The 15,539-nt window shown below is 36.3% G+C and overlaps 1 protein-coding gene across 4 annotated transcripts in view; it reads left to right on the forward strand.

Moving 5' to 3' along the window:
* The first annotated feature begins 390 nt into the window (after positions 1–390).
* Pkia (cAMP-dependent protein kinase inhibitor alpha) overlaps positions 391–15,539 on the forward strand; it is a 78,057-nt gene continuing 62,908 nt past the window's right edge. For 3 of the 4 annotated variants that reach the window (XM_069990956.1, XM_069990952.1, XM_069990954.1), the window contains exon 1: positions 391–512. The gene's annotated coding sequence lies outside the window, so the exon portion shown is untranslated. Of the gene's footprint in view, positions 513–972; positions 1,042–15,539 lie in introns of all 4 variants that reach the window. The other variant, XM_069990955.1, reaches the window with a different exon arrangement.

A 15,539-nucleotide genomic window follows, 5' to 3' on the forward strand; every position in this document is an offset into this window, starting at 1 on the left:
ATCCATCTCAAAAGAAAACCTTAGCTCTCAGTTTCAGCGAAATGAACAATACTGATAAGATGCAGAAGAGGGGAAACCCACAGTCAGATGGAGCTGTCCACGCAGCCAGACTGACAGGGGAGCGCTGCGAAGAAGGACGTTCTGCAGATCAAGTGTCCCGGCCTCTTCTCCTTTAGACCACAATCCAACGACGCTGCATCTACAAAAACAGTAATAGAAACTAAATCTACAATGCGCCGGGGAAGCGCGTTTCTGGCTGTCTTTCCCCCCAGGCCGGCAGAAGTGCGTCTCCCCCCGCGGCCCGCGCGGAATGTGGTGATCCGACGGGGGGGATGACTTCATACGGCCGGAGCTGGGCGGCGGGAGCGGCAGCTGCAGCTGGCAGGTGGGGTGGGGGCCCGGCAGGATCTGACCGTGCGCGCGGTGCGGGGCGGTGCGGCCGGGCGCGGTGGGACTGACTGCAGCCTCGGGCAGCGGGAGCCCGGGACCAGCGCTGACTCGATCCTGGGAAGGTAAGCAGCTTGGCTATAATTAGCATTGGCCGAGGTGCTCGGTGCTTTCCACCCTGGGGGGGGGGGGGGGAGGGGGGCGGGAATGGGGTTTGCAGCAGCGCGGGGAAGGAGAGGGATAGCCCTGCTGCATTCTGCACCGGGAACGGTAGTAATAACTGGGATTGAAATGTTAATCAGCCAAGTGCTCGAGATTGGAGGAGCTGTGTTACAGGGCAAACAAAGGCGCCTTTCAGCATGTCTACTCTTCTTAAAGATGATAACCATTTCAATGCTGGATTTGCTTAGACTCTGAAGTGGATTGGAAATGTGGACATAATTTGAGTGCCTCTTTCATCTTTCTGCTTTCACTTGATTATTCGCTGGGTTTGGAGCAGCAGGTCGTTGGCTACAGGCTGGGGAAGTAATCAGAAATCTTGGTGCTCTTCATACCATCCTGAGTCCTCTCTCTTCTCGTTTTCAGACTGGGTCTATGTTCATCTCAATGTCGCAGCACCTGCTTCAGTTCTGAGCCTTTCCAAAGAGTCTCTTGGTAAGGGAGAAACTTCCTACATATTGTGGAGTTCAGCTTGGCTAGGGCAGCATTTGACATCTCCTTTCTTTCATTTTCAGTCGATTTTCTCAATCCTTGCACTGATCTTTTGGGGGAGGATGCCCAGTGTCCATTCCCAAGCCAACTCTTGTCAGCTCTTACCTAGACTCAGTGCCATGGACGACTGTCAAGGACCCAGACAGTAATCATTGCTGAGCATTCTCTCTCTCTCTCTCTCTCTCTCTCTCTCTCTCTCTCTCTCTCTCTCTCTCTCTCTCTCTCTCTCTCTCTCTCTCTCTCTCTCTCTCTCTCTCTCTCTCTCATTAATTGCCAGTGTCTTTTCCCCAAATACACAGGAAGCAGCAGCCTGTTTTCACTTACATGCTAAGATGGTTTTCCATAACTTTCTTAATTGTTGTCACTATGGTTGGCTACTGGAAGGTTTGAGAGAACAAACAGAATGTATGGGCTTTGCAGACTGCATCCTAGATATAAATCTAAGTGGAAGTAAACTGAATGCTAAGCTCTCCAGTTTTTCTTGCACTGTTGATAGTTTCAAGACAAATAGCTGATAGAGTTTAGGGCAAATCCAAACAGTAGTGAATTTGCCATTGCCTTTCTAGGTAACCAAGAATGAATTTCCAAAGGTCATTTCCCCATAGGCAATGAGAAAGCTATGGAGCTGCCCAGTATAAGCCTCAGTCTATTTTAGTATCCTTAGATTTCTCTGTCCATTTGCAGGTTCTCCCAACTTGTCCTAGGGTGTCTTCTGTAGGCCCCTTGCTGCTGAGCTCAATTCCTTATGCTTATTTCCATTTGAATAATTTGCTGTGAAATAGCTAAGATGGCTGTGAGGGGGGATTGCAAATGTGCTACTTCATCAATAAAACAGTTGCAATAAGACAGATCTTGGGGTGTCTAAGTGCCAATATTCTATTTAGAAAGCGATCTATTACCTTTAAACTTGAAATTAGAGAGTCAATTTGGCTCAACAGCAATTCAAGTTTATTTTAGTAAATTAAAATAGATTATTGAAGAGAGTTTCTAGCTAAAAGTGTACCTCTGCTCACCTTCTTTTCCCAATACTGATGTTTAGATAGATACTTGTTCTGAAAATGTCATGGTAATTCTAGTATATATTCGTGTAATTTTTCTAATATATATACTTCCTTCAGAAAGATTTGAATTTGTTTATTTGTCTCCAGGTTCAGTGTATGGGTATAGGGAGTACAGTTGCCCAATAGAAATTAGCCTACCTCATGAACTGTCTCTAGGATCTAAAAGATTTCAGGGCTATTTGTTTGTTTGTTTATCATTATTGTAATTACTATGTATTGAGCATTTTTCTTTGTATTTGAAAAACTATGCTTTTGAGAATGTTGAACCAGGTGTACCAAGTAGAAGAGGTAATAAAGAAAAAGATCAAAATAAAAACATTCTATTTTTATCACCATTCATTCCTACTTCTAAAATACTTAACTAATTAAAACATTGTTCTCGGGGCTGGGAAGGTGGCTCAGTGGTAGAGCGCTTGCCTTGCATGCTCAAGGCCCTGGGTTCGATTCCTCAGCACCACATAAGAAAAAAGCCGGAAGTGGCGCTGTAGCTCAAGTGGTAGAGCGCTAGCCTTGAGCTGAAGAGCTGAGGGACAGCGCCCAGGCCCAGAGTTCAGGCCCCATGACCGGACCCAAAAAAAAACAAAAACAAAAACATTGTTCTCAAGAATAACTAATGGCAAAAAATAATTTTTAATAATTAGCTCAAAATATACTCAACATAAACTATTCAGTGATCTGCAGTGCTAAGATTCTATATTTTTCTGAGAGAAGACCATTGATGAAGAATATCCTAATAATGGTTAGGAGTTGAAAGTATCTATGATGGGGTTCCTGAATAAAATGAAATCTGTGGGTTGAAATAAGGTGAGTACCAAAGAATTGGTGCCTCTCAAGTTGCCAGAATACCTGCTAGTGTATCACAGGTGAGACTTACAGGTGAGATTACTCCACTAAAGTTGGAGAAACCTCATTGAAAAATAAATAAAGCTATTAAATTTAATGGTCACTTTAGATAAACTGTGAAAGATAATTAAATTTAAGGGATGAATGAATTTAGAACTAGGTATGTCTGAATAATATGGAGAAATGTCTCAAAATTTAAGTCTCTGTGCAGAAAAGTCTGTATGATTTTGTGATTAGAATTGAATTGTGACATTATTTCCTACCTTAATTTCTCTGAGAAAGGAAAGCTTAATTGGCTAGTGTTCAGAAAGGAAGGAAGAATGGAAAATGGGATGATATATGAATGATTAGATGCTAAATGGACTGTAGACATTTTGGTGGATTTGACAAGATACAATCAAAATCAATCAATCACTTCCCAGTTACACTGACAAACAACACATTTAGTCTGGAAGGCTCTATTATCAGCAGCTTTTAGTACAAATTGAGAAGTCAAATTGACTTCTTATAACAAAAAAATCACTTTCCATATTACTATGGAACTATAGTATTGTATTATTGACATTAGCAACAATTGAAATAGTCTTATCTTGAGATTTTGAAGAATGGAAAAGAATAAGGGCAGGACTAGGACTGAACAGAAAAGCTATTCTATTTACTTAGTGCCTCCACTGAGAATGAGTGCAAATTAGTGCTCTTTTGAAGGATGCCAATGAGCATTTCATTGACAGAGATCTGTAATATTTCCTCTTGTTTAGTATGAGTAACACATAATATGTACCAGATGCTGTGTTTCACTTGATCCAGTTTCTTGGTAATCCTCTTAAAGTACCTCATGTCCAGCTTGAACCATGTGGTCTTTATTTCGAATGTGGAACTCCTGATACCATGCCTATATATATCCACCCTTTCTCTTAGACCATTCTTCTAGGCAGGAAAGGTTTTCACTTCTGACACTGCACTTCCATGAATCCTTCCCTCTACCCACCTTCCTTCCCCCAATCTGCTAAGAATACTTTTCCCTTGTCTATATTCCTATCAAATTTCTATAGGAAATTTTGGTTTTTCTTTCATGTGAACATGCTTTTTCTGCTTATCTAACATACCCTTAGTTAACAGGGACAAGAACTGAACTAAAACTCATGCTACAGTGCCTAGTTGGGAATATGTGTAGTCAGTGTTCAACAATTTAAGTTTAATAAAAAATAAGTTATTCATATAAAGTTTAATATCTACCCATCTATTCTTCAGAACTACTAAGTTACTATAAAAAAATCTTTATACAATAGCAAATACTAATAACACCATGAAGAAGATATGTACCTGATCTTCATGTGCTTGCTCTGAGTAGGGCCAGGTGCCTTGTACTATACAAGCACTTACCTTGTTTTGAGGCATTTTCATTAAATATTATATGATAATTTCACATTGAGAAAAATGTGACCGAGAGATGTCACCTAAATGGCACAAATTCTTTCTTTGTTACCAGGCTGCTCTTTCAAGTGTAATGCAGTGAAAAGAAAGCATTTTAAAAACATTAGGTCAGAGCCTTCAGAGTAATTTTAAATTGTTTCCTGATTCATCTTTCTAGTGTTCCTTAAGTGTGTGGGTGTTAACATCCCTTTAACAATTCGATGACTGATATGCATTCTTCCCACATGTAAACACACACACAAACACACACACACACACACACACACACACACACACACACACACATGTATACTGCCCCTCCCCCCAGGCTTTTGATTTCACATACAGTTATATGCTTTTATGAGTCCAGTAAAGCCCTCTATGAAGGGTTAGAGACTGTCTACTTTGAGCTTAGTGACAATATGTGCTTCTTTTGTTAGCTCAGACATTTCCCACACTTACTGTGATTTCTCCTTCCTCTGTTCTTTCTGCCTTAGAAACTGGAATGAGAGTCCTCACACTAGTATTGCCATAGGCAGCTGAGATGTCTAGGAAGCAAATGCCAGTGATAAGAGTGATTCAGAAAATCTTGATTCATGGAAAAAGGCATCCTAGAAGGAGCTCTGAGCGTTGCACATTGCAGATGATTTATTTAGGGTTTTCCAATCAAAACCATTTTTACATGAAAGAGCCAGTTTTCTCAGATTAGAGTACTACACTGCCAAATATGTAGAAGAACATTGCCAGCAGTTGACTGGTATAGTCTACTTTGAAATATATTCATTTCACTTCAGATGGATTTATATCTGCCTCACAAACTATTTATTCCTGCCTTCAGTAATATATTTGCTTTTTCCAAATTAAGGAAAGAACAAGTTATGCTTGGCTCTCCTAAATCCTAAAACGACTGTCACCCTAAACAGCTGCAATCACCTTCGGTAAACAAAACTGCCTACATTCTTAGCTGATATTTAAAGGAGCTGAAAATAGCAAACAAAGTTCCAGTTGAATTTAGCACACAAAAAGATAGAGAAAGTATAACATTAATGTAGGGGAAAAAGAAGAAGGACAGACGAAAGCACTCAAAAGACCTTTTGTGAATCCAAAATATGATAATAATTATACAAACTCATAAATGATATTAAAATATCACTTACATAACCTGCCAAGTATGAGGTAATTTATGCCTTAATTTTATAGTATATTTTAATGTTTTAAATTTTTTGCAGTGGTAGAATATATACCCATTAGGGGAATTAATTGCATGTAGATGGACACCAGTGGCTCACATCCATAACCCTACCTACTCAGGAGGCTGAGATCTGAGAATAATGACTCAAAGCCAGCTCAAGCAGGAAAGTACAAGAGACTCTTACCTCCCATTAGCCACCAAAAATCTAGAAAAAAAGCAGTAGTTCAAGTGGCAGAGCACTAGCCTTGAGGCCTTGAGTAAAGAAAGCTCAGGGACAGTCTCTACGCCCTGAGTTCAAGTCCCAATATAGACACACACACACACACACACACACACACACACACACACACAAATGTGTGATATAAATTGTATATGGTAAGTTTTATATCACTAAAATTAATGGTAAATATATTTAAATTAATATATAAAATCTAACCATTTTAACTTTTCAGTATACAGTTCACTAGTAGTAAATATATTTACTACTAGTGATGGTTGTATATGTAATCATAACACTACCTACTTTCAGAAGTTTGTCACCATTTCCAACTAAACTGTTAAATAATAACCTGTTATTATTTAGTCCTTAAGTGTCCTTTAGCCCCAAAGCAACTCCATTCTGCTTTCTGTGCTTATGAATTTACCTATTTTAGGTGTCACATAAAAATGGAACTAACGAAATTTATCTTATTGTATCTGTTTTACACCCTTAGCATATTTTCAAAGTTCATCTATATAGTGTCATAAATAAGAATTTACCCCACTTTTTTTACTATCTCATTTTGTATATGCCAGATATTTAATAATTTATATTTGCAAAACACTTTAACTCCGTAATCTTTATATTGCCTTAAAGATGCTTAGCATATAACACTCGCTAATTGTTGCTATCAGAATGCTTTAATCAAAACATACTGATAAGTATTTACTAAATTCAAAGTTATTTTGTGATTTCAAGATATGTGGTCATGCACAAAGTAGTATATATTTCTTTTTATGTTGATGCTTTTCACTTTTGATGGAAGAACATCGGAAGTGCTGCACAATTATATGGCATTATTGTGTTACAGATTATTCCCAGACATTTATAGTTGGATAAACATTTAATGTATAAAAATATTTTATATGTTATTATACAAATAATACTTTGTATGTTCTAGAATGATGTAAACTATGTTAAGATGAAAGCAAGCATTTTGATGGAATCCATTTATCATAATATGAACAAGGAAATATTCTCACTTTTGTCATTTCCAGTTCATGGAGGAAAAATATTTTAAATAATTATTTCATGTCTCTCTGCAACACATTCATCATTTATGAATATTGCAGAATATATAACAGAAGTCAATCACATATTGTAGGAACAATTTATAATGGTAGAACTATTAATAGTTATTTTCTTTTGTGTTACTCTCTAGCAATGGATCATTTTTTTCTAATCCTAATCTAACTTTTGCCCCATTTAAAAAATTATGTATGATAAGTCTTTGTTTTTTTCTTCTGTTCTCCTTCTGTATCCTTTTAAAATTTATCTTGAAACAGAATAAAACCCCAATGAGAATGTCTTACTTAAGTTGTATTACACAGTATGTGGAATCTGTGACGTATCAATATAATTAGCCAGATTTAACTACTCTCCTCATATACTTGTATTGAATGAATTGGGCAGGAGAGGAGAAACAGAAGTGTACTAGAGATTGCATCATGTTTTATTTGTCTTAGACCATGCTAAAAGAGCAAGTATGAAGCAATATGACTTATAGTGGATTTTTTGTATATATTTTTCATTGTAAAGATACTGTACAGAGGGATTACAGTTACATGAGTAAGGTACTTAGTACATTTCCTATCAAGCATTGTTACCCCCTTGTTGTTTTCCCCCTACCATCCCTTTTCACCCCACCTTCCCAGCTTCTCCTCCCCCACCCCCAACTTGTAAAGTTCGTTTTCAACATAGCGTCTTCTACATCTCCTTGTTACAATGGGTCAACCTGTATCTTTATTTCAGCATTTTGTTCTTTCCCTTTCCCTCCCCAAATTAGAAAAATATATATATACAAGATGCAGGGCACTGGAATCAAATGCAGTGAAAACAGGGGTTATACCATGGGGGAAGAACATACAAGAGAAACTAAAAAAATCACATAGTACATTATATATACATTAAAAACAACAGCAAGAAAGATAATACCCCTTGTGTCCCTATCTTGGGGTTCATTTCGCTTAGCATCTTCTTATATGATCATATGTACATAGCTTTTGCCCTTTTCTGCAATAACAATAGTTATTGCAAATAAGATATTGTTAAATTTAAGAAATATTTAGAACAAAGAAATTATAAAACTGTTTATAAATAGGCAAATATGTTGTGTAATGTACTGACTCTAGAAACATCAGAACAGTATAGTACACTTTTTCTTTAGTTGATAGACTTATTGTTAAGCATTTCTCTTTTTTTTGTATTTTATTAAGATTTGGTTGGCCCTCTTTGAAAAGCAGAGTTAAATAAACATTGCAATCTCTGTCTGAAAAAGTAGCAACAAGGCTACTTAAACAATGCACTGCAATGCCCAAGAGACAAAAGAGCACAGCACTCATTTTGTGGCTATTGCAATAATAGTGCAGCACAATCTGCTGATTTCTTTCTGTAACACAACACAGAATCTGATTTAAATCCAAGACTCAGTATGATTTTCAATGCTGCTTCTTATGCTCTACTTTTTATCCATGATCCTCCAGTAACTGAATTATATAGTAGAAAATAGCCAGATTTCAATATACTTATCCATTTACAAAAGTTAATGGTGCTAGGACTTGCAAAACACTGCCCAAGGTGAACTGGTGAATATCTAGTGGAATCATTGAGAAATTTTTCCTTCTTACCCAATTCTAACTTCAGATTTAAAACCTGGCAGACTGTTAGAGAAGGAAGATTGATGTATGGTTTCTTAATTAAATCGTCTATTCACTAGAGAATAACACATTTTCAAGAAGGATTTATTCTGAAAAAAATTGTTAGCAATATTCTGGAAAATAAATTGTGATAACCCATTGTCATCTAAGCTAATCTCTCATCTTTCTTCCAAGAAAATGAGCTCCTGCTGCAACAACTGCCTTCATCAAATCTGTATTTTCCAATAACATGATGAAACCCAATGGTGCAATCAATATAGACTCAATAACAAAAAATCAGGTGGTATTCAAGTGTATACAAATGTACTAATTGAAATGTTGCACATTCAAGAGAAAACTAAAATAATGTAATCTTTTAAAAAGGCAAAATCCATGTTCAACAAAATAAACACCAGGAAACAGGTACTTTAAAGGGATGGGATGGGGTCATGAGGAAAGTAGTAGAAGTAAATGAATGAAGAGGAGAAGGGGATGTGGATGAGTAGAATGCAGTCAAAAATTCAGTGTATATACTACAAAATTAATTTTAAAAAGTGAGAGAAGTGGGGGGTAGGGAGGGGTGGATAAGGATTTGTTGAAAGGGGTGATATAAATCATTATGCATTGTTTTTATAAACTGTTCCTTAATAGCAACCATTTTTTACAACTACTTAATTTTTTTAAAAATGAGGGAAAAAAAAGAATGATAGGAAAAGCCAAGTGCCCATGGCTCATGCCTGTAATCCTAGCTACTCAGAGGGCTGAGATCTGAGGATCACAATTCTAAACCAACCTAGGAAAGAAAATCTATAAGACTCTTATCTCAGAAAAAGCCAAAAAGAACACTGTGGTTCAAGTGGTAGAGCACTAGTCTTGAGCACAAAGAGGATCAGGTTCACCGTCCAGGTCCTGAGTTCAAGCTACCAGACCAGGAAAACAAGAGTGATAAGAAAGCAGAACAAGCTCTACTGGGGGACAATTGGGACACATTTAAGAGGAAGGGAGAAGGAGACTTGAGAAGGTGAATGAGGCTGAATATCTTAAATAACTTCCTATACTTTATATGTGTGTGTGAAAGTAGAACTATAAAACTTGTTGAAATTGTTTGAAGAGGAACAAGGAATGATAGAGGTAGTATGTTTGATTGAGGTACCTTTTAAGCATATATGGAAATGTCCAAATGAAACACACCCTCTTCTTGTACAACTAATGTGATAATTTAAAGTCTTAATTTTTAAAATGTGCTTTTCTAACTGAGATATACAGTGGAGCTAATGTTCTTATTTTAATCACATAGGAATAGTGGTGTAATTGCCTAGTGATCAGTACTGAAAGGTGATGAGAAATTAAAAGGACACATTGAGAACCTCCATTAATAAAAGTTGGATAAGACGTAGGTGGCAGTCCTATAGGAGAGAAATATAAATGGCATTCTTTCATTTCTCCAGATTAGACAGCAACAGGATTACAAAGCAAGGCATGAAATAGAAGTGTTTGATATATTTTATAAATGTTACACTTTCTAGGTAGTTCATCAGTGTAACATATAGTAAGGACTCTATAAATATAACTCATTATTTTTTATAATAGTAAACCATTAACAGCATAAAATTTTCTTTAGCTCATTGGTTATTCTGGCTTTTGTAAAGACATTCTTAAAATATTGGTGGAACTGGGTGAATAACATTTAATTTTTAAAATCCATTTTGAAATAAATTATTGGTACCCCATATAAAAGCATCATAATTTTTGTAAGTGGAGTCACCAAGTATGGATAAGAATACCTTCCCATTGTTTCTTTTCAAATCTATGCTTCTTTCTAAATTCATAAGATAGGAATTAAGGATAACATATTAGCATTTGAAATATATCTAGTAGGCAGTTCAAAATCACAGAAAACCTACAAGAGAGAACAAAGGACATTCATTCCCCTTGTTTCTTCAAGGAAAACAGGTGTAGACTCAGAAAATTGCAAATTGAAGGTATCCTTTTTGATGTTAAAATATTTGCAGTTCATTTATTCTGTATATTTTTCAATCTCACTTATCTTGCAGTTTAAAATCATAGAGAAAGTGAATCACACTCGGTTGAAAATGTATCTCACTTGCATGAAAGTATGACCTAGTGGAGCTGTAACCTCTTCATTGGCATTGTGAGATTACTATTTCAGCACAGCAATTAAATCTGATACTAGATGACCTGTTTGGTTATTTTTAAGATCCAACAACAAGTGCCGACAATGTCTTTAAAGTACAGTGATCTCTGACTGATTCTCTTTCTGTGTTTTTTCCTTCTTTCTTTCTTCCCTACTTCCTACTTCCTTTGTTGTTTCTGGAGCTTGAACTCTGAGGTGGGGTAATATCCCTGAGCTCTTCAGCTAAGGCAAGTACACTGACCACTTGAGCCACAGTGCCACTTCTGGTTTCCTGGTGGTTAATTGGAGATAAGAATCTCATGGACTTTCCTGCCCGGGCTGGCTTTGAACCATGATCCTCAGATCTCAGTCTCCTGAGTAGCTAGGATTACAGGTGTGAGCCATCAGTGCCAGGCTTCTTCCTTTCTTTCTTATAAAGGTGATGTACAGAGGGTTACCCTTACATAAGTAATGCAATGAGTACATTTCTTGTCAAACATTGTTACCCCCTCCCTCACATTCTCCCACTTTCCCTCCCCCAGACTCCCCTCACCCACATGTTGTATAGTTCATTTCAAACATAGTGTCTAGTGAATATCACTGTTAAATTAGTCCCTTTGTCCCACCATTTCTGTGACTCCCCTTCCCAAATCAGATAAACTTATATACAAGACAAAAGGTACAGAAATAAAAAAGTAACAACAAGGAATAAACCAAAGGAGGGGGGTAGAAAAGCAAACAGTACAATAAAAGAACTTATTGTTTCCATTTATTGGAGTTCATATCAATAAGCATCATTTTATATGGTCATCTGCATATAGCTATTGAGTCATTGTGGTCTTTTCCTAAGAATATTCTCCTTTGTCCTCACTGTGAGATGCTTAGATTGCTATTTAATTAATCATGTCCAAGTATAATTATTTTTCTTTTACTATCCATTGGATTAACTTGTAGATTTATAGACATAATCTAGTTATTACAAATGAGGGAAAACATGTAGCCTATGTTACTTTGGTCTGGCTTAGTTTGCTTAATAAGTATAATGGTTAGCACTCTGGACTCTGTTTATTTTCATTGATAGAATCCTGGTGACTACCTTTGTCCAGATGTAGTCTTTTAGGAATTGGTTTTGTGCTTTGAATCTACTGTCTAGCTGGATGACTTACAATAAGTTACCTATCCTCTGTGATTTGTTTCCTAATATTTAAAATGGAGAAATCCAAGGGTGGTTGTGAGAATTAAAGGTGACTTAATAAGCAAAGTATGGTGATGCATGCCTATATTCCCAGCCAGACCCTCTACCTAACAATAACCAAAATGATCATATGACATAGAAGAGAATTTACTGCAATTTCTAAAATAATTCATTGTAAGAGTAAACATTTTCACTCTTTGTAATTTTTCATTCTCATATACAATAACAAACTCATTATCACATATTTCCCAAAGTATTTATGAACTTTATTCTATCTCTTTCCAATGTAACTTGTTTGGTATGTGTGAAGTACTAGAGTTTGGGCTTGAATTTAGAGTTTCATGCTCTCTGCCTAACTTTGTTGATTTTAGCTAGTGCTCTATCACCTGAGCCAGTCGCTAGACTGGCATTTTGCTGCTTAACTGGAAATGGAGCCTCACCAACTTTTCTGCATAGGCTGGCTTCAGACTCTCTAGGACTCAGCTTGCTGAGTAGCTAGAATTACAGGTATTTGCCTGTAATTAATCTTTGAAATGACTATGACTCTCACTGGATGTTTTAGTACAGATAAGTGCCAATGTCAGCAGAGGCTTCAAACAACATAAGGCCAGGTGAAGAGGCCTGATTCTATAGTGGCTGTGGGAATTTGACTTCGATTTTACTTTTGGCTTTTCAAGTAGTTGATTAAATGATCTGCAAAAAGTCACTTGGCTACTAAATCTGCATGTTATTGTCTTTCTGAGTCATTCCATATGTCTATTCACTCTTTTCATTGACTCATTCACAGAAATGACAGTCAGGAGGCTAAATAAGATTGTCGGTTTCAGAATGGATGTGCCACAGAAAATGGGAGTGATTCCTTACTGAAGAGCAAAACTTGGTATTCTCTTGTCAGTTTTATGTCCAGGAGGCTAGGGAAAGACAATCAGATTTATAGAACACCGTCAACATTCACGTCTTCCTTTAGAAAGAAAGCTTTAGGAAAGTCTGCTGATTGAATTATAGCGACATAGTTTTAAAAAATGTGTATCCATTGGTGCAATTTTATAATTAATAAAGATAGTATAGAATTGTTCTAATGTGCAAACTAATGTGTAATTTCATGGCATATTATATATAGAGAGCTCTTTAGAGTCAGTGACCTATTTCTATTATTTGAAACCCCCACCAAATATAGAAAGAACAGAAGGAAGATGAGTATTTAGGTATAATTCAGTACTATTTGATTAATAGATATACCTCTAATCTGAAAAAAATTAGATCCTAACAATATGTAAACTTTACTGCTGAAAACATTCTCCTATAAAAGTTTCACATTTTGTACACATAAAAGCATTCATAGGATGGATGTTTGGAGAGAGGTTTTGAAAACACAAGGTTTTATGTTGTTTTTTATTTTATTGTCAAAGTGATGTATAGTTACATAAGTTAAAGTAGTGATTACATTTATTATCCAACTTGTTACCCCTAATGGTTTTGTTTTTTCTTATGTGGATTTCCATTATTGATGGAGGTCATTTGAGCTAAAGAGAACATGAACAAAAACTGCTTAGGTTATTTTTGTAAATTACTGTTCTCAAGTGAGAAGTGCGTGTTGATAAACAGCTCCAGCTACATTTGCAATCATTTATTGTGATTAGCAGCCTCTTTGTGTTTTCTGAAAATAATTTCAGACTTTCTACTAAAAAATACCACAAGTAACTAACATACATATGTTTTTCTTAATTTCCAAGACAGTATTATTAATACACTTTATTCATTCAGTATTCATGAGAGACTTGAGGGGTAGATTTGGGCATAGTCTCTTTATACAATGAGATATCATAAACAAAAAAAACCCACCTGTTTTAACATATATGTGCTTATATACAAGTATAAACATCCATTTTGTAGATATGTATTTTGTGCATTATAAACTAATTTTATTTATATGTGTAAATACATATTTATATATATATATTCATCACTACTTTCTACTTAAAATATTTGATTACTTCAACATTGGATACATTTATAATTAAACATTTGAGTACTTGGAGAAATATTTGAAAAATATTTGTTTTCACAGATTTTACAAAAAAAATCTTTTCAATGGCAGTTTTTCATGCTTCTAAGAATATTTTAAATATTTTGGTCATTGTTTGATGCATGAGTATAAATATGCATTTTTCTGTTAAACTTGATCTTGTTTACAACTACTGTCCAAATATGTGAGAAGGATAACTTGAATATTGGCCTTTCAGATTGAAAGTGCACTTGTTTCCTTTGTTGTTGTTGTTGTTTTTCATCCATTATACTTAATGGATGAAATATTCAGCCTCCCACTGGGTTTTCAACATTGAGTAATATATTGGCTAATAAATAAGAAATCCTCTTTGGAATCTGTGATTCATATCATAATTTTCCAATGTCTCCTAAAATCCTAATTTAGGAGGTTACCCTTTGGATCAAGTATTTTGTAATACAGGCTGTCCATTATGAATCTGTTTCATAGAGATCTCCCCCCTTTTTATATTGGAGAATATATAGAGAAAGAAGGGAAGAAAACTGTTTGCACCATGGACATTTCCAATTATTTCCCTACAGTCATAGAAGATCTTGAACTTGAGAATGGAAATTCCACAGCTCTAAGCTAAGCCTTAAGCTTAGACATAGAACAAATGTATTATTAGTTTTCAAGCAAAATAAAACAACAACACAAATCAAATCTTGGCCTGGGAATGTGGCTCAGTGGTAGAGTGCTTGCCTTGCATGCATGAGGCCCTGGGTTCGATTCCTCAGCACCGCATAAGCAGAAAAAAGCCAGAAGTGGTGCTGTGGCTCAAGTGGTAGAGTGCTAGCCTTGAGCTGAAGAGCTGAGGGACAGCACCCAGGCTCAGAGTTCAAGGCCCATGACTGGCCAAAAAAAAAACCAAACAAATCTTGTCTTAATTTTATTTCAATCATCCTCACCATGCATCCCAACTCAAAGAATATACTGTTAAATAGATTTTTTAAAATTAACTGTTTGTGGGACTGGAGGTGGCTCAGTGGTAGAGCATTTGCCTTGCCTGCATGAGGTCCTGGGTTCGATTCCTCAGCACCACATAAGCAGAAAGAAAAAATCCGGAAGTGGCGCTGTGGCCCAAGTGGTAGAGTGCTAGCCTTGAGCTGAAGAGCTGAGGGATAGCGCCCAGGCCCAGAGTTCAGGCCCCACGAACTAGACATATTTAAGAGTTAAGTGCAAGAAATGGAAATAGGCCTGATTATGCTATTGGTTTGATAATCCCCTACATACTTCACTGGAGTCAACACCAGGAAGACTCTGGATGACTTATTTTCATCTATCTAAAAATATGTGCAACTCTTTATTAAACTTTCTCCCCTCTTTACTATATACCACTTTATTTGCCTTTGTGTATCAACTGCTTCTCTATAATGTACCATGCATCTTACTTGCAGATTGTGTTGCTTAATAAACATGATGTACTTCAGTTAAATGAGTTGTCAATCTAAGTTACATTACATAATGCTGGCATTCAGGACATTATATCAATTTGTTGATGCTCACACATTTATTAAATTTAAGCTGCAGAATTTTCCATCCTAGAACATAATTTATATAACTTGCAACCCAACTGTGACATACAACTGCATAATCTATCAACTTAAACATGTATAATCTGCCAGACGCTGGTGGCTCACGCCTGTAATCCTAACTACTCAGGA

Source organism: Dipodomys merriami, unplaced genomic scaffold (genome assembly GCF_024711535.1).
Source record: "Dipodomys merriami isolate MVZ:Mamm:240054 unplaced genomic scaffold, mDipMer1.0.p SCAF_4, whole genome shotgun sequence".
Taxonomy (NCBI): Eukaryota; Metazoa; Chordata; class Mammalia; order Rodentia; family Heteromyidae; genus Dipodomys; species Dipodomys merriami.